Source organism: Diadema antillarum, unplaced genomic scaffold (assembly GCF_040938485.1).
Source record: "Diadema antillarum isolate AM-2024a unplaced genomic scaffold, OU_Dant_1.0 seq00001076_RagTag, whole genome shotgun sequence".
NCBI lineage: Eukaryota > Metazoa > Echinodermata > Echinoidea > Diadematoida > Diadematidae > Diadema > Diadema antillarum.
Window position 1 is genome coordinate 1,347,688 of NW_027271899.1, and position 18,841 is coordinate 1,366,528.

Here is an 18,841-nt window from a genome sequence, read left to right on the forward strand (position 1 = left end):
TGTTACCAAAACAACAACAGCCAAGCTTTGTGCTCATGATTTCACGTGAGATATCAGCTTTGTTAGATACAGCCATTCATGTTTATGTCAAATTTTAATTGAAGACCACCTTTATACTGTTAACCATTTATACCTTATATTGTTAACCATTATATACCATGTAAAGTCGAATACATGCCTATGTTATATCTTCTGATTCATTTTGTGTTATGTTTGCCGAAAAGAAAGAAAGAATGAAATAAATGAAATGAAATACTGGAAAAATAAGATATAAATTTCCCTATTTACTAAGTACGATTGTGTGATAATCTCAATCAATTATTTCGTTGTGCTATGCGTAATAAATGGCTGCACATTAGGGATTGGAAATGACTAGGGAACATTAATTTCATCAATATGATGAAGAAAAGGGATTCTGAAGGGGGAAATACACATTGCAGATCTGCATACGAGTGAAAACAATGATTGGGTAATAGTGCTAACGATCAAATCCTCGATACTCTAAAACCAACATATGTGTGCCAAAATTTGTCTTTACAAATTTCAAATGAATTAACAATGATCCTAGGTAACCTTGGCACATAAAAGTCCTCATCGAGAACACTCATACACACAGTCCCATACACTGAATAGTACAAGCCGTATAGTGTAATTGTCTCGTGTCTGAATGTTGTTGGTCGGTGTCAGTATTATTGCCGTTTAGTGCAAAGTAACAGTCAACTAAATAAGATATCATGATCCTCTACGGTTAAGTTATTCGTCGATATCCGAAGATAAAGACTTGTAGCGATAACGTGTGATACGAAAGTATACGAACAAAATTTGTTCGAGTGTAATTTGCAGTTTGTTTCAAAATCACCAGACATCCTTGAAAGTATTGCATTTCATATTAAAGTGTTTCACATAATTACAAAGATCTATCTTATAGGGGTGCAGTATGTATTTGACACACCACAGACCTTGGACAGCTTATAGAACACAAAATACGTGCATAGCCTGGCACTGAAATGAGCAGATAACGCCCTCTTGCGTCCACATTAAACATTTGCTTTGCAAATACCACACACACACACCCACAAAAAAAATCCTTTCGGGGAAAAAGATCATTGGATGGCTAGGGATGTAGGCAAAAAAAAAAAAAAAAAATCAGAGAAGTGTACAATATCAATGATGAAACAAGAAATTCGCCATTGTCATGACATTCATGTCAGCAAATTCACCGTCTACGTATATCCTTAATGGTCTCTGCAATGAACTTCAGTAAGCGATTGATTAGGTGCGAAATTTCAAAAAATCCTTGAGTTCCGCAATACCTAATCAGCCTTGAGTAATAATAATTGCGACTGTTGAGAATAAGGATGTCGTGCGTAGAGTGATATCAAAATTAATTGATTACTGGCATCAAGGCAGGTGGTACCCGCGCAATCTCGATCAGATAATCAAGTTATGGAGTGTACCTACACCAGTACCCTCCTCTTATTATTATTTTTCTCGTAATGTTTATCGAAACGCAGTGTGCATATCTCTTCCGTCTTAACTTTCTTGGAAAAGTATCATTTACGTCATAGCGCGATGGATCTACGAGAGAGTAAGTTTAGGTGAAAGAACATTAAAGACCTTGATAAAAGTTTGGAACTATAGATAGCAAAAACATAGAACAGCCATCCTAAGCTCTCATTGATAACCCTAACCTAATAAATCAAAGCATCACATGAAAAAATACAAAATAAAATCGTGGAGCTTGCATATTGACGTCAGTAAAGACATAGTAAAATGTTACATTTTAAAAAGAAAATAGTACATTGCAGAGGAATATATATGTAAGCAACAAGAGGGTAAAATATGAAACAAAATGCATCAGTAAACATAGTAACTAACGACAATCTATTTATGGATATAGAATAACTGAAACGTTCAAATTCAAGACAGCCGGAATCAAATAACTTTATTCGTGAGGCTATAAACGCAGATTTCAATTATTTTTGGCAGACGCCCGAATTCAGTCATCTCTTTTGAAACACGCTGCAGTTCACATCTACATACGATGTAGGTTAATAGTCGCACTCTTTTTCGAGAGTTAGGTACATGTACCTCCATTCTGCTAGGGTAAATTTTGAAGAGAACTCTTCACATATGAAAAGATTATACGAACAAAATGATAAAGTTGAACAATCATAATCTGATATATGGTGGAATCAGTGTTAGGGAATCAAGTTAATATGGTTAGGGGGAAATGATGATTATGAAATTAAATAGGAAAGAGTTTGTAAAGAATTCTAGCAATGCCCTACAGGTGAGCAAGAAGATCATGGAGGCACGGAAAAGAGAAGAAAAAGAAGGGAAAGATGGGTAAAAGGGGAAGAAAAGTAATGAAAACGCCAACATAACTCACACGTATGAACACGAGCATGAGATGGAAAACGTCCTGTTATTATCCCCACTTACAGCAGCTGAATCGCATAACGCCCACGATACCACCTGCCCAAAAGATGACGGCAACCTCTCGCCCAAGGGGGACGAGGGGGGAACTGGAATCTAGTGTGGGGGGAAAGTAGTCGAAGGTGACCCTTTGGAGCACGCAGGTGCTTCGCTCCTCTGGCCCAAAATAAGGAAACATGCACTTCTGCGAGCTCAGAAGTTCACGCACCATCGGCGGGAAACACAACCCGTCAGCTTCTCACTGGGAAGGACAAAATGGGTCACGAGGAGGTTTATCTAATCAACGGCTAAAGAGGAGGGAATGGGTACAAGGTGGTTGGAGAAACTTACATTATTTAAATATGTGATTCTGGGACTGCTGGAGATAATTGTTATTCTATTCTTACACTGATTTGATTTGAACTTTAACACTACGATTCATCTGTTAGATGTATCATAATGTGCCGAATGTTATTGATATTGGATGTAGTGATGAGGGGATGGAGAAAAAACCCGCCTCTTTGATAATTTATAGTATGAAGACAGAGAATAAGAATAAGTATAAGATTAGTATGATAATAGCTAACCAGTTACCAAAGTAACATAAGTTGAATAAACTCACAAAAACTTACTATGGCAATAATGGCATCCTTAAGAGTAACGCATAAGGAAAACACGCAATGATTTGTCACGTTTTTCACAAACTGCCACGAGCGCTTGCCCTCTTACGAGAAGGGGAAAGGAACTTCTTTCTTTTTTTGGTGTTGTTCGTAGCTTCTTTTTTAAAGTTTGATGTTTTACGCCGTCAAGGACTTTCCCCGTGTTCGTTTGAATTCCCTCGACGTTCTCCAACAACATTCGGGCCTTACAATGCCCGAAAACCCAACCAAACATTACTCGTGGAAAACGACTGGCCAATTCCGAACGCTATTTGGAGAAACCCGCAAGAGACTTGACGCCTGAAAACAGGATAACAGAAGGGAAAATACTGAAAGCATTTTTTCCTTTTTTTTTCTAACATTTTTCCCGAAGAAGAGAGGGGAAAAAGAACTTTTTCCGAGACTCCGTTTCGAGTTTCCGATAATTCTCAGGCGAAAAAAATTTCAAGAGCCGGGTACTTTCCATTATTCACTCTTGTTTAGATTGGCAAAGTCCTTGTTATTGGATCGTGTGAATTTGCACGCATACTCTCCACTATTGCCCTTTTACTCCTAATCGTATGACCTGACCAAGTCCTTTTCCCCGTTCATTTTCTTTTTTTTCTTTCTTTCATTTTTTTTCCCCGTTGAGCAAAAAAGCAAGTAAATGCTATGTACGCCAATTGCAACCAATGTCTAGATGTGTTTGTAACACATGAATTTGTATTTTTTTTTTCGGTTTCAACATGACTTCCAAATTTCGAAGGTTCATCACACTTATGGTTAGGCAAAGTATCTATTACCTGGTTTTCGTTTGTCCTTAACCCTCCCTCACCTATTTACCATAGTCTTTGAAAATTTAAACTGACGAATTCTGTTCCAAGTGCTTCAGATGTAATTAGCTCCTCATGGAGTACCATAAACTGCTAATCAAGCTATGCATTAATGATTGATATGACTGTTAACTTCAGGGATAACTTAGACACTAGAGCGAAATTTGGACACGGTGAAAGCACATCCTAGCCAAATTTTTATACTTGTTGTTGCTGTTTGCTTATTTTCTTTGTGGCACCTTTTTTAGGGGGTGGGGGTGGTCGGGAGGGCAGGAAACTGGCGGCAATGTGGGATAATTCTAACAGGGGAATCAGAAACAATTTTTAGCTGTATTCCTGTAAGTATAACAAGATTTCATGAGAAATAAATTTCCATTTAACATGCTTGCTATACCACTTTGAAGTTTTAAGAAAAAAAAACGTTTTTTTTTTTTAAATCTTGCTAAGCCCACGTTTAGCAGAACATCATGGAGAATGGTTTTTACAATAAATCAAACAAAGAAATAAACGCACATTGAAAAAAATGCAAATTTGAACTACAGGCGTATCTACGAACTAGATATTCGTCAACTGTGCAACGTCAGACAAACTATTACCCTCAAATTTACGGATACGGTTGATAGTTTAACGTTTTCTATTGTTTCTTGCTGAAATTGTTATTGATAGTGATGACGAGTGTAAACTACGTGTTAACCAACATAGAGGGCGCCACTTCTTCTCCGGACCAAAAAACTGGAGGTCGTGCGATCTCAAACGAGTAAGTTTTGCATGTTCACGATGTTGTTTTTCTTCCTCTCTTTCAAGAATCACAATAAAGCGGGCACTTTTATCATATCCCGAGGTGGAATTTTTCCCCCTTTCATTTTTTTTCTTCTTCCCCTTTTTCTTCCAGTTTTCACGACAGGGCACCCCCCGATTATGATCAAATGTCTGAGAGCTAGAATGACATGGGGCCCCCTGAAGGTTTCGATATGTGGAATCAAACAGATCTCTGAACGGGTGAAGGAAGGCAAGTGCGTACAAAATCGCGCGAAAACCGAGAAATATTTTCTTCCCGCTTCAATCGAATCCAAGGGAGAGGAAGAACAGAATGTAATAGAATGGAGTACGTTTCTCCATCTCCTTCGTTTCACCTCCCTCCCTCTCACCCCCCCCCCCCCCCTCTCTCTCTCTCTCCCATGCAGGCAATCAACTTACAGGGACTGTACAGTTCTGGTTGAGGTGAGGATATAGCTTGTAATGCTTAGCGAGATATTCAGAAACCACTCTATGAGAAGTCAAAGAGCATATATTATACAATTCTAAGGGAAATCAAAAGTTTCTTTGAAGAAAATCGGTTTTGAAATGACTGAGATATCAAAAAAAAAAACAAAAAAACAAGGTGAAACCAAGAGATCCAAATAAAAGGCGTGGCCTGTCGCCTTTTATCATTATCGCTTTTTTTACATCTCGGCCATTTGAAAACCAATTTTCATCGAATAAACATTGAATCCTCCTTAAAATTACATGCTCTTTCATATTTCATTAGAGGTTTCTCATTATCTCACTTAGGAATGTTATAAACCTGAGTCCTCCCCTCAACCAGTACTGTACAGTCCCTTTAACTCTTCTTGAATGACAGTGTAGTGGAAAGGCTGAAGTACGAGAAGCACGGAGCTAAAAGTCGTCATCTTTACCAGTACAACATGATGCAGTAAAGACATGTGTAACTGCGGTTTAAAAGTTTAGATAAAGGGGTACAAAAAACAAAAACAAAAACAAAAAACGTGTATAACTTTTTCTCTTGGATGGAAACTGGAGCGTGCCATTCGCAAAAGAATTATATAATTACGAGAAGAGGATGGACCCAGATTTCTAACAGAAATGATCGGAAATATCGATGAAGTTTAATGGGGTTTAAATCATATAGAAAGCAGTGTATGAATGTTACATCTCTTTACTTTCATGAAATTCAATTCAATTCAATTCAATTTAATTCATTTCAATTTAATTCAATTCAATTCAATTCAATTCCACACAAGGTGCTTGGTATTTTTCTTGTTTATGCTTAGTTAATCACTATTTGCATAAAAAAAAATCAGGTATGAAATGAAATGGAGCACGTGATTGGGCTCTGCCTTTATTACAGGGTTTGAAAAAAAAAAAACCAACCGACCAAGCTCCTTCAACAGGCAAGGGAATTTGTGATCTTCATTTTGTAAAATCGAGATTTGTGAAATTCTTTTCATATTCATTACATCATTCTGTTGCTCTGACATTACAAAATTGACGAAGAGCCTCCATGTACTGTTCAAAACTTGAATAAAAGTTACCAAAAACGGATTGTTTCATTTCTTTTATTAGCTTTTAAATCACTGACCGTTCTGCATTTGTTGTATTCAAATCATTCTTGGCATGCTTGGGGAATCCCCCTTTAGTCCGTGCTGTAACATCCCTACACTTCTTACGTGCATTGATTTTTCTTTAATGTTTATCTTACTGTGTCGATATTCTCTTGCAGGATGAGGTATAAAAATATTATTAGACTGAAGGATTCATGGCAAAATTAATGTTGTTCTCGGAAATTGGTAATAATGAACGAATTCGGACTTTGGACGTACTTCTGAATTAGATTTCACACTGTGAGGTTCACCTAACGGTAGGACGACAGAAACTTTTTGTCCTGCTCCTAGATGAACTGTTATTATCATATTTGTTGTTTGTTTGCTTATTCTCCATTTTACATTAAAAGATACACAAAGGAATGGAATACACCAATCAAAGAAAGATCATTGAATGGATGGATTGCCCATTTCAGATTCATCATTATCAAATTATTCTGTTTTTCCATACTGTAAAGTTATTTTGTCCTAAGGGTAGCCGTTTCTTCAGATATTGCGTTTAAAATTTTCAAACTTATTCATTGATTGTTCTACCTTTGCGATGCAGCCAGACAAACAAACTGTTCTTTTCTATATCCAATTTATGAAGGATACAGTCTTTATACCTGGTATACGAATATCCTCTTTCATTTTAATTTTTGGACAAATTTTCACTAGACATATAATTATAATTTTTTAATCAAAGTGATCTCTTTTCAAGATTCTTACTCTTGAATTTGGTAATGAATGCCGCAAAAATAAAGACAAAATGCAGAAAAAAATGCAGAAAAAATGCAGCGTAAGGACTGTGGAGCCGGGAAATGTGCAAACGCCGGGAAATGTACAAACGTCTTGCCGGGAAATGTGCAAACGCCGGGAAATGTGCAAATGTCATGCCAGGAAATGTGCAAATTTCATCAACGCGAAACGTGCAAACATGACGTCGGGAAATGTGCAAAAGTTCAATTTTGCCGGGAAATGTGCTAACACCGCCGAGAAATGTGCAAATCATTTACTTTAGCGATACTGTGTATTAAGATGGTAGATAAACTCCATGTCAAAACTGCGCATGAACCTCCACCATTTATATTTTCTTAATATGATCCTTGACAGATCTACTCTCAACAAAATTGGCAGGTAGCACCATTATGGCAATGGGATCTCAATTTGTTTAAATTAGTCACCCCCCCCCCCCCCGAACAAAAGGACCTCAAAGTCTACTACGGCTTAATCAAAATTCTTCTAATATTCTATAACCAAATAAGATAGAGCTAGTTTGGTGTTATCATTGATGAAAGTAGTTCAAGTTTAATGGCAGATCCAGGGATGCAGGGCACGGGAGCCATGTGTGTGTGGGGGGGGGGGGCTTCAACTCCCCCTCCCTAGCCCCCTTTCGGGGAGGGGGGAGTTGAAGCCTCTGCTATGAAGAGATTCAAGACTGAAATTGCATGTTTGATTATGGCGGATTCAGGGGTGCCCAGGTCGGGGGGGGGGGGGGGGTGACGGAGGGGAGGGGGATTGTCTAGATTTACTGCATCTTCTTGACAAATCTATGACGGATTTTCATCTAACTTGATCTTGATTTGTTAAAGTGAGTCTCCCCCCCCCCCTCACCGAAGAGGAGGGGTGTGAGGGAGGGGGGTTGAAGCCTCAGAGCCCCTAAACTTTGGATTTATCTCCACAAGGACTAGAGAGGAAACCACAAACACAAAACACTCATCTTTTATTGTCTACGTCCTCAGTCAGAGGATAAGTTTCTTAAATAATTTCCACATGAGTGGCTCTTGATCTTTCGAAGCTTTTAGCGTTAGCTCTGGCTCGCGCCATTTGCATGAGTCCTCGATAGAACTAGGGAGATTGTCATTGGATGCTATAACATTTCCGATTGACCACTTCCGGTGCTTGGCTGGTCTTCTGACTCTAGCTCCTTTTTTTTGGGGGGGGGGGGGGGGGGTGATTAAGTGCACTCCGATAACCACAACGCATATTGACAATGGAGTCGATGCGTTTATGACCAAGCTATCTAGTTTTCTCTTTGTTTACATGAATAATTCGTACCACGGTCGCAGTAAGTATTCCTATATGTATCGTGTGGTATAAACGGAGGTGTATGGGAAACCCATGAGGCTGTATCATGTAACAGATTTGTCTGAACCAAGCATGATCGCAGGTATTTAACCAATCCTTATTGTTGCTGGTTTTTGTTTTTGTTTTTTGTCTCGCGGCCCTGCAAAAATGCCGTCATATCTCGCATTTTGTCAATGATGGCGAAGGTCGCTATTCACAGAGGAAAAAGATAACATAAGTTCTCACGGTGCATTTCAGGGCCAGGTGATTAGATGTATATTATAACTTGGAATCCTCACACATTTCGATACTTCCATAATAATTTTCTTTTCTAAAATTTTGTCACGTTACTTCATTGAATTACTTGGGATTATAGGTTTCATGTATTTCAGAATATTTCACTCTATAACTATGTGATGAAACAATACACATAGTGTATTGTTTTATGTGCGTGTGCTTGCGCTCAAAATAATTTTTCCTGAATTGTTGTTATTGTTGTTTTTGTATTTAGAAATAAAAATATAGAAAATACATCACAGTACGAAGAAACGGGGAATTGTCCGGCCGTTGAGCCGTATTTGCAAAGTACGACTGTTCTTCCATATGGTCACACTCGATTGAAATAAATGATAAAACTCTGTGAACAGGCTGTAGTTTGATATTATTATTTTCTAAAAGTAGGTGATTCATATTGTGCATGAGCTACATATCTTTTTTTTTCTTTCTTCTTCTTCTTCTTCTTTTTTTATAGTTGGGATCTGCTAAACGCTTTTGTTTTGCTGCGTCACTTGCTGTTGTTGTTTTTTTTTTTATAGCGCAGAGCGTGCCCTTTTTGTAATGTAATGTTGGCAAAGGGAGTGACGTAGTACGTCGACTTTCAAAAGAATTTATCTGACAAGAGTTCACACGTTTGTGAGATAAACTGCTCTTGAAAGGTCATTTAATAAGATAATTAGACAATAGGGCAGGGTTGTCGGACATGGCAGAAATATACACATATATGTCCATTGAGCTAAACAAGGCAACCGTGATTCGCTGAATTCTTGTAAAGCATTTTGTTCCAGAAATAATATTTCATTTCCATATTTCGAATAATTTTGCTGATGTGGGTCTATAAGTCTCTATAGTAGTGAAGCATGAACACAACACAATTTCTATTGATGTTTGAAGGAGCTATAGGAATTATTGGTTACATTCATTGATATTGAACGTTTTGTAACAGATAATATCATTGGCCCATACGACAGTCTACTGACCTTCTATCGCAGTAAATACAATACGATACAATACAACTTTATGTTGAAATTGCTATGTCGGCATGTTATGTGACAACGGAAAATAATTTGACCCTATGTACGTGATGTATTAAATGTGAATACCAACAAATTACCTAGTAAACTAATCCGACATGCGAGGAACATCATTTAAAAAAAAAGGAAAACACCACAACAACAATATCAAAATGATATTACACATATCCATGGACACAATATCGTGAAAATGTTGGTATGATGACTTAATTGCAAGAAAGTATTATCACTATCAATGGCTAACTCGCTCAGTGAAGACACCAGGATCTTGTTTCACGAAATAAGCAAACTCGCAGTAACAATGTGATTGCTGTTACCCATAGCAACAGCTCGAATTCCGACAGATAATGGCTAGTTACGTAGCTGTTGCATGATAGGTAGTCTCTGAGCTCTTAGTGTGGAAAACTTACAAGACGAGGCCAACATTGGCCAAGTTCCACAACTCGACGCGCAGATTACTGTATAAAGGGATATCTTTTTGGTTTAGATCGAGCAGGAAAAGGGGAAAATATTAAAAAAAGGCAATTGGTATGTTATCTGACTAAAATCCCCCACCCCTTCCGCGTTTCTGTAGGCTACATGACTCACTTGTTAAGGAAACATAATCAGGGTTGATAGGCGTGGTAGAGTAGAGGACGTAGAGATGACGTCATTATGGGTTAATTAGCAGACGGAGAGACAGACGGACATATACACTCCATTAAACACACACATGTGAATACACGTCCCTGGCAAAAATCATCCAAAATCAACTTCATAATGAACAAAAAACTTTGTTTCTAAATAGGACATTATAAAGTTGCTATTAGCACTTCTCACGGACGAATGGTCCAGTCCGGTTTGAACAATAGACGCACGCGCGACGCAAGGCGAGCCTGTTCACCGCAAGCTGGCGAGGTTATCTTTCTTTTATCCGTAGCACAACATTCAAAATCTCTTGAACAAATACAGCTTAAAATCATGCCCATCTCTCCAACTCAATGTCATCGCAACCGAGATGTGAAACATGAATTGTCTTTCCCTCTCAAAACGAAGCGACATCTAAATATTAGCTCGTCCACTGTTTGGACTTTAAAGTGTGAGCTGCCGCTGCTCCCGATCTATACACGGGGTACAACATGACGTTATATGGACTACTCCGAGGGACACTCCGTGCTTTGCATGATGATCAAAGAAAGGTTAATCAGAGCAAAGGTGATCGATGGATGGTCCTGTTCTTAGCCAATATTAGTTTGCTGACAATGTGGCAGATAGAAAAAAAAATGATAAAGAGAGAGAAAGAGAGAGGGAGGGAGAGGGAGAGAGAGAGAGATATGGCCAAAATGTCTGATGCATAGAATGTACAAAGATTTGTCGCCTTCAACATTTTATTAGGTGACAAAAAATAATAAAAAAAGAAAGATCAAATATTGACTCTATTGACGAAAATCGAACTATTGACAAACTAGTTATCTTTTCAGACATTGTCAGATGGAAATACATTATCACAGATATTTGAAAAAGTTAGATCGCTCTTGCTTAATTTCTTTTCTGTTCTCCTTTTTTCACATTGTTTTTTACATAATATAACAGAGAGAATTCTGAGGTAATAACATAATATGATCGTTGGATATCAATCGCTTATGTCTAATTTCTCTAATTTGTGTGACAATATATCAAAACTAGTCATCTATACATTATTTTATGCACACTCGGCAAAAAAAGGGAAAAAAATATACACTTTTTCAAATTTATATTTCTTACAGATGTTTGGCTAAAAGTTAATTATAAATAAAATGAATATCATATGACAGTGTATGATATGAAAGGTAATTTAACTGGCTATCAACCTGGTAGGTCATGAAAAGAAAAACTTTACGCATGAGTGAACACTTTTATATTTTAACACTAAAAAAAAACCGAATTAAGTTGCAAAAGTAAACCTGTGATCTCTATAATATTCTTTGAAGCCCAAAAAATCAATAAAGGCGAAAAATAATGAAGGAAAATGAAGAATCTTCATTCAAATCCATATTCAAAGTAATATTAAGAAATGGTAGGAATTTGAATTGATTTATCAAATTAGGAAATTGTAAATGATAGTTGGTGTTCATTAATTTGTCTCATGAATTCTTAAATTACTGAATTAAAGAATAGAATAAAGATATTCTGGTAATTTAATCATCTTTGTGCCCTTACTCCCTATCTTATTTGAGGTTTGAGTTGACAGAAAAGTCTTATTTCCCCCTCTAGTTTCCCACTATGATATTGTTTGAGATTATAAAGAGATAAACAGAACGAAAACTTATTTTGGCTATTTCATTCATGTCTCTCATTGTGTTTAATTGGTCTTCTGTTATTATTGTTATCTTGAAGGGCATTTGCAAATGAAAGACAATATGTCAATTTGTGCAATTTTTACTTGGTGCCTTGAAGGAGGAAAATAGATATGTTCACTCACGAGTGAAGTTTCCATTTATATTGACCTACAAGGTTGACAGCCAATTTACTTTTAATATAGTATATGATACATTGATTTTCATCAAACTCTTCTATGAAAAATATGAAGTCGAAAAGTGTTGACTTCCTTTTTTTTCTGAGTGTATGATACGAGTAGTCAACTGGAACATAGTGCTGACTTGCGCTTTGATCTATCCACACCATGACGTTTTACTACGGCGTATGGATTTGTAGCTCCAAGGTGCACGTATGGGAAGCTGAATATTGTGGCTGCATTAATGATAGCGCATGCTCTTCGTAGATTGATAGTGTCATCCCTGGAATAATCTCTCAGCGAGTGGAAGTGTTACGTTTGAGGGTTGATTCCAGTGACAGAGATAACTATAATGTGATAAGCCGGTTCACAGTGAGTATATTGTCTAAAATGACTCCCACACCACAGGCGTATATACCAAACACGAAAAGGTCTTGCGATGAAATTTTCATATTATACCTTAATAATCATTATAAAGAGAAAATACATAGATTTTTTTTTTAAACATGTTGATGAATCACTTTCGCATGTTCGTTCCAACAAGTGTGAAACACATAACTGAACATTCAACATACATAAACGATAGAGTTTGCATGAGTACTATTTCCGTTTTGAAGTCAATGGCAAATTCACATAACAGTCTCAAATGGCCTTTATTTTGCACATCCGTGAACTGGCTTATTGTCATGAGCGTACTCAAGACCGTGACATACTGAAGTGGTAGAAAGACAGGGATGACGGGTGATTGATTATGCAAGTACACATCTAACCCAGCTGACGAGAGTGGCTCCTTTAACCAGTTTAATGATCATTAATAACGTCTGCAAATAGAAACCATAACCAAACTTTATGCTAACTTTATATACTCACCCCATTCATCATGTGCATTCTCTTTGAACAACCTTTGACACATAAACACATGATAAACGAAATTGCGACCTACTGCCATCAAATTGATAATGCATCTCTCCTTTGATCAATTTCGAGGCATATTCAAATTTTTTCCCTGCAACAATTTTCAGATTTCACACGCACGAATACATCCACATAATACTATATGTAATTTCAATGTACTTCATAACTTGTGCAGTCCAATCAAAATTAAAATTACTCTATAACCCTTTAATTTCGCTTTAATTGTCTGAGAGAAAACGACGCCCATTTTCCTTTAAAGATGGTGAACTTTAAACGAAGTTGCATTGAGAAGTACATCCTCGGGTTAAAGCCGTTTGTGGTCATTTATAATGCGTTATAGAAGATTAACAACAAATCACATTTAATACCTCCTCCTGTCAATACACAATCTTATGGTTCACGATCATTTCAGTCAGCATCGCCTCAACTCTGGAAGAGTTTACCTGAATGCTTGAAACAAACAGACTCAGTAGACAAATTTAAATCCATGTTAAACACGTATTTGTTTATTGAGTAGTATTATGACTGTGTCTCATGTCTTATACCGTCTCTGAAACTGTACCTTCTTCTTCTTTCTCTCTTTTCTTTCCTCTTCTTCCCTTTCTATTTTCTTTTTCCCATAGCGCTTAGAGACATTTTATGTAATAACGCGCTATATAAATGTTGTGAAGTATTGTTATTATTACGTATGAGGTTACTGATCAATCAGCTGTATATGGCGTCTGACCAACGTGAAATCCTCCAAGTTAAACAGAAGGTGATGAAGGAACATTGGTAGCGGAACAGCCAGCGGGCGTCTCGGAAGGGTGACGCTGGTTCGAGGGACGATGTATTATGACACGCCACGCATGATTAACAGTGCACACTGTATCATGGTTATCAATTAAAGTTACAGTCGTACGTCTATACCTGGACATTGCTGTCGGCTATTAGCGTCATTGAATCAACCTTTGTAGAATATACCACATAAAAAAAAAATCACGTGCGTGCGTATGTTATCATTCTCCTATCGATAATAAGACTACGAATTTTGGAATTCGATCTCTGAGGCAGATCTGTAGACTTTTCATATGGTAGTGAGGTGTTGAAACATGATACCAACGTCAGAGTTTGATGTTGTTTCCAACCTTTGCTCATGACTGATTTAATCTGAATACATCACCGCGTTTATTTTCTCTACCACCAGCGGAGGGGACTTAATCACCATACTAAAACACTGTCTAATGTGACATGTTTGATTACGCGAATTATCATGAATGTGACTGGGTCCTGTAACGATGTATGAGGGTTGGGTGGAGGGGGGGGGGGGTGGGGCAGGGAGGCATAAAAAGCAAAGTCCGTGAAATCTGAACCGTATACATTGCAGTGTACATCCAGCCATGTTTGAATTGAGCACATCACAGTTTGAAGGTTTCAGACAAATACGAAAAAAAGAAATTACTCAAGCATCAGCATTTCTTCGCCGATTAACAATTATCACACTTCCAACGATGAATTTTACTGCAATACACTTTCTCGCCCTTCTCTGTCACTCGTTATATCTATCTATCTATCTATATATATCTATATATATATATATATATATATATATATATATATATATATATATGTAGACACAGATACACCAAAGTTTACTCTAACTGCTGGTTTTTCCCCGTAAAATTGATGATATAGGAAAGGACAGTGGTTGTCCAATTTGTATACGAGTAGATTTGCAAAACAGAACAAATCATCCGTCTAGCCTGAATTATCTGGATTTGGGAGCCATGGACACGGAACATGACAAAACTCGATTCTCTCTGATAAGAGAGGAGTGGGAGTGGCCTATTAAAGATATCCAATCAACCAAACAAAACGAACAAAAATGGAACTGTAAGGGCAAACATTATGATAGATCATCGGCATTACACCCTAGGCTAATAATGCGTGGGAGGGGTTGAATGTTCTGCAAATCACATGTACTATAATTCAATGTAACAAACGTTTTGAAGTGGCGATGATCATTCATGCAAGAGCAGTGTCAATGATTTGACCTGTAACTCCAACAATCTGGGTCTTCTAAAGAAAAAAAAACATAACAGAGAAAGCTCTGACAGATATATATGTTATATATATACATATATTATATACACATGCTATATGTAATAAGTTTTGCTGTGTATATGTAACGTTGGGCAAAATACTTGATCGCTGTTCTATGAACCCCTGTTTGAGTAATTACTTTGAGGTTTTAGTTTCAGATGTTTTGACAGGCTTATAGCTTCCTTCTCTAAGGAAATCACCAGTGTCCCATAATGTACAATATCACCACCCATGCATTTGATGTTTATATATATTGCCTCACTTCAAAGTTCACCCAGCGCTTACCGCGATTAAAAGCAATGCATGCCAACTGCCATTTCTACATTGCAATCAACAGATCATGGACAAATTATAGTGTTTAAAATTCGCGTTGTTAAAAACCACAATGTCACAGTGAAAAGTACTCCAAGTAATGTAGACATTACACAATCGCAAGTGGGTGATTATTCATGACACAAACTATGTGAGTATTCCGAATGGTAGATAGTCAACGAACATTAAGTGCTTTTTAAGAACAGGCAGAAATCGTGAACGTTTGTCTTTATTCACTGTATTCTGGTTGTAAAGGAGCTGTGACATAACAATCACATACTGACATCATCTTAAAGAAAAATGTGTAAGCATACTCACTGTTTTTTTCTTGGTTGCTTGTTCGCGTACAGAAAACAGCACTTGAGTATATCAAAAATAGATTTCCTGAGTATAAACCACACAGCAGTTCACACGGTCCTGACGCGGTTTGGTCTAGCTGTGATATCTTTGACTGATAGACTGGGGCATTTCAGTACACTGTGCCATGCATGAGATCGCCCACGTAGCCTTCATTCAGGCTGCGAGAGTACATTTTTTTTTTCAGCGGGCTTTCCATCAATGTAATTGAAAACACACAGCGCGGCTCTTGCCGTCCTCTTTTATTACGTTCTTCCTTGAGCCTTCCAAAAGGGAATTAATAAGTTCTTTTTCTCCTACTTATTCACAATGTAGGCCCAGTTGTTCAGTTAACTCTATCGTTACTGTCCTTGTTGTGAAGTGTAAAATTATACTAATGAAACAGAGTTTGCATACCATAGACCTCCATCGGAAATGAAAACTAAATAAAAATCAAATATTTTTCTGTACTGTATTACCTCAAGGCTATCTCTCTAACTCTCTCACGCAATTGATATCAATCTCGTCTCTAGAATAATTTTCCATTAACTTTAGGGATCAACAATATACGTCAATCGTTACAAAGAAACGATTTATAACGTGAGTGAGCATTGGCGAGAGCCTACAATTGGAAAGGGGGGGGGGGTGGGTAGTGTTCATAACGCGCAAGTTTAAATAGAGCACGAGTATTATTGAAGATGAATAGGCAGTCAATGTGTTTGAAGAAAGATTTGAGGAAAGTTCTCGGTCGTCGAATAGGAAATCAGAAACAAAATCAACCGTTCGAGGCACTGTGGGGCGAGATTTAGGAGGGTTTCGCCCTCCTAACCCAAGAAACCTTTCTCTTTCTTGCCCGTCTCTCGCCAGCAGTGTTGCGCGGTGTATAGACCGCTCAAGAAAACAAATATGCTCGATCACCGGAAAGAAAGGCTTTTGTAGAGACAATTGTTCGTGAAAGACCCTTCTCAGTACCGATATTTACACGGGAAAGGGACAAGGGATGAACACGTGCTATGAAGAGGTCTGTGTACCAGTTAACACGCTATCTATTAACCCAGTAAGAGCAGTTATCCTCTCAACATTGGCACAGAGCGTCGAATACATCATGCTCGGTGCTATGATGCTAAACGCTTGCAGTAAAAGAAGAAGAAGAAAAAAAAAACCCTTAATACCACCACCACCACCAACAACAACAACAACGTCAACAGCAAAAATAACTACCACATAATAATAATAATAACAACAACAACAACAACAACAACTACAAGTACAACAACATTGAAAGATGGCTGACAGCTATTCCAACTTGGTTAATACAGAGGAAATTTCTCACATTCCGTACTCAGTGTGCGTCGAAAAACTCCACAGGTAGAGAAAAAGACGAACGGACATCTGTATTTTAATAATAAAATATTGATTCATATTTGTCACAGTCTACTATGATATAATCATATGGCAATTTATACTGAGAATAAAATCTTTGTTATCTTTATTATCTTTTCCTTTATTGCGGTGCAAAACTTCATTAGAATCTGTTCTCACAACTTAAAATGCTCTAAGTCATCGCGGACAGTATAGTTTTGAGGCATAACATAATCATTATCCAGTCAATGTGTCAATGTTCATAATTATTGCCCAGTCAATATGCCAAGCGTTCTAAAAAAAGAGGAAGTCATAATTGATGCATTACTTCTTGACGAAAATATCCTGTCGGCATGCATTATATGCTGCGGCTGTCAATGATGTCTTGCAAGACAAGCAGTTCCACTGATGGATATCATAATGATGTCGGGGAAAGAAAAAAACAGAAGAAAATCCTTCTCGCAAGGATAATCTTGATCTAGAGTCATACAAAACACAAACATTGCGTTATTATGTTATCGGAGGAAATTTCTCAATAATCCTACGGGTTTTCCAAATTCAACATCAATCTAGCCAGTCAGCATACACTGGGAACGAAGGAGGCATGATTCACACGTACCTCAATGGAGAGAACCTACTCTGGTTACCGATGGGAAGTTCTGGGTCGTGCGAGCTGTGAAACACCGGCTGGGGGAAACGACAATAGCCGCACGTATTCACTCCTGAGACACAAACATGAGATAAGATTATCATAGTAGCTATTAATAATACACTGGGAAGAGGGGTTAACCGAAGGACTGATTGTGTCACACTGGCTATCCCATCGCCGTCGATTGTTTAGCAATTCTATTTCATAAATTGATTTAATGCCTAATAAAAGAAAGAATTAGAAAAGGCATGCCAGAAAAGGACACAAGAAGAAGGTCATAGAGAAGGAGAGAAATGTGGAAAACGATACGATGGAAAGTTACTGAAAAAAAAGACTAAAATAAGAATTACGATACATGACTGTATGTGAACATGAATACGCATTAGTAAAGAGAGAAAAAGACAATTAGATAAGGGCTCCGGTCAATGAAATTATGGTATCTTTATAATCAATAGTAATACTGTTATCAATGCTAAACGTCAGTGATTTGTCCGCTTTGATTGTCTATGGAATAGTGTTACCATGGTATCACCATTAATAGTGTTACCATAATTACCATTGATCGCTCAGAGATAGCAATAATTGTTAATGGTACCATAGTTTTACGCAGCGGGACCAACATAAAAGTCACTATAAATGATTATGCTTATGCAGTTTATATGCTTAAGGAGATCTCCTAATATTCACATTAAACGAACTGAGGGAAGCAAAATTTAGAATTAGCAATGACGGCGCGCTTTCAGCGGGAAGAACATACATTCTTAACCTCATCATCTCCTCCTTCGTCACCTATAGCTCCCGTAACGACTCGCCAAAAATCTATTTCAGCAGGGAAGAAAATCAGGTCGCGGGCCAACATCACACTCCTTGGAGGTGCGACACATCTGTCGTATTTTTGTACTTGGAGGCGCCAAATTGCTCTCGCCTCTCGTCGTTGGAGAGTAGTCAGGATGGTGGTAAAACGGTGATTGGGGAGAATACTGTTGGAGTCAGTGTTTGTCATGAAACGTTCTTGTGCTATACACATATATTTCTTCCTCCTTTTCTCCCCCCGCCCCCTCCCCCTTCCCCCGACCATTTTGTGCC

At 37.7% G+C, this 18,841-nt stretch overlaps 1 protein-coding gene across 1 annotated transcript in view; it reads right to left on the bottom strand.

The window, feature by feature from the left end:
- Positions 1 to 15,836, bottom strand: part of LOC139743417 (uncharacterized) — a 192,723-nt gene extending 176,887 nt beyond the window's left edge. Inside the window, exon 1 of the mRNA XM_071653902.1 lies at positions 15,727 to 15,836. The gene's annotated coding sequence lies outside the window, so the exon portion shown is untranslated. The remainder of the gene's footprint in view (positions 1 to 15,726) is intronic.
- Positions 15,837 to 18,841: the final 3,005 nt, after the last annotated feature.